This window comes from Peromyscus eremicus, chromosome 3 (genome assembly GCF_949786415.1).
Source record: "Peromyscus eremicus chromosome 3, PerEre_H2_v1, whole genome shotgun sequence".
In the NCBI taxonomy this organism is placed as follows: domain Eukaryota; kingdom Metazoa; phylum Chordata; class Mammalia; order Rodentia; family Cricetidae; genus Peromyscus; species Peromyscus eremicus.
In genome coordinates, this window is record NC_081418.1 from 112,730,770 (window position 1) to 112,732,988 (window position 2,219).

Sequence of the window (2,219 nt, forward strand, 5' to 3'; positions counted from 1 at the left end):
TTTTGTATTTTTAAAGACAGGATTTCACAACCTGCCTGCCTCCACTCCCAAGTAAGTACTGGATTTACAGGTGTGTGCCACCACACCCAGCTCCAGTTTCAGATTTAATTTGCTCAAAGTAAATATTTCAGATAATTTCATCAGCAAGAAAATTCAAATTCCTACCAGCCTCGAGTCTCTGCTTTTTTTCTTTTTCACTGTGGTTAGCCAGCTCTTAGCTTAGAAACCTTGCAATCCTATCTCCTAGCTACAGCAGAGGAAGTTCTTATTCTACCCCCATGAGGGATCCGAATTAATCCCTAGTTGCTCTTAAGGTTGGTATCAGCATAGGGATGTTTTGCATAATGCTTTATTTATCTCAAATGACTTTTGCATAAATGACCTTTTTGATGTCTTCCTGCAGCCCAGGGAACTAGGAAGGGCCTGTATCATCTCCACGAACTAAAAGAGGAAAGTCTAACACAGAGAAAGGAACATACTTGATATAAGTACATTTCTATAAAATACAGGATTGTGTAAGATGAATCCTGTTTTCCAGGGAGGAAAAAATTGAAAATAAACATCCTGAGTTCTCTTCACCCTACATAGAAAGCAATCTGAACGTGGAAAATAATAAATGTTATTTTTATTAGTGTAATGTGGTAGCCCATGTATCAGAGTCCTGTAGGTTATCACAGTCCCTGTGTCAGCAGAATTGTGTCACCCTGAGGAGACAGCAGAACATTTCAGCATGCAAAGGGGTGTGACACAGGTGTGGAGGTTAGTCACTTAGGAAAAGCTGAAATGCTAAGGTACGGCCATTCTCTCCTCTAGCCTACAGCCTGCTGTTGTTAGGGAAACAACCCAGTGATATGTTACTCTCATTTTTACTGTTGTTTTGCGTCCTCACCAGCAGACATGACCTCTTATTTCCGGTCTTTCTGGCTGTGGGCACGTGGGATGTGCAGTAAATACCCACAAACTAGGTTTCCGTGACGGAGCCAGAATGTACACAGAAAACACTGACTTCCATTCCGGTTTCCTTTCTGTCTGTTCCGAACATCCAGTGAACCCAGGAGCACTATTTAGATTTTCCATTGGTCACCAGATCTAAAGACCTTCCGTCCAGTCTTCAGAGAAGCCTTCAAATACAAAATACAACAACGCCTTCGGTTTTCTGAAAGCCAGGTCTGCTCACGATGCTCATCAGTTTGATGCCAACTGAATCCATAACACTGTTGCCAGTGAAGGTCAGTGATAGAATTTTAAAACATTCTTGAAGGACCAAGTACGATCACGTGACACTTTGAAACCTAATGTGATTTTCCCCCACCATGGCATTCCCATGCTGTGTTCTAAAAAATTTTAGGTGTTTAGTGGAGAATTTAAGAAAAAAATTTCTCTTCCAACTCTTTTTACCTCAAAATGGTAATTATTTTCTATACTAAGGTATTACTACAAGGTAGGGTTTTCTCTGCCTTTGGTATTTCCTGGCAAACACCTTTGAACTCCCAAGAGCCACACGTGTTTATTCAATGAACTTCGAAAATATGTGGTCTGTGGTAGGAAGTTACAGGCTGCCTTTCAGCTGCCTAGACCACACTGAATCCATACCGGGAACAGCTAAGTCTGCTTCTCTCGTCTCCTCCAGGTCTGCCCTCCTTCCCCCCCCCCCCCACTCCTTCCCTTCTGTCTTTTAGTCACAGATGTATTGCTGTGAAGCGACACCTTGACCAAGTCAGCTCTCAGAAAGCATTTCACTGGGGACTTGCTTACATTTAGAGAGTTAGTCCAGTGTCATCGTGTCGGCAAGCAGACAGGCATGAGGCTGGAGCAGTAGCTGAGAGCTTCACATCCTGATCCTCCGGCAACAGGCAGAAAGAGAGATTGGCCCTCGTGTGGGCCCACTCCCAGGGACACACCTGCTCCAACAAGGACACACCTTCCATCACCTGAGGACAAAGCATGCGAACATATGAGCCTATGGGGGCCATTCTCATTCAAACCACTACCACATCTGCCTTCCCTCTTTTCTCATTTCCTTTTTAAAAAAAAAAAAAATCTGCTTCACAGATGTAGTAGCTATGAAGTTCTGTGGAGACTGTCAGAGCACTTTCTAATAGCAAGCAGTGGCCATGCTTTCGCACATGTCGCATGGGAGGTTTCAATGGCAGGGTTAGTAGAGAGGCTGACATTATTTCTTGCTGTGTATTTCCAATGTAAATCTGAGAAATTGTGAC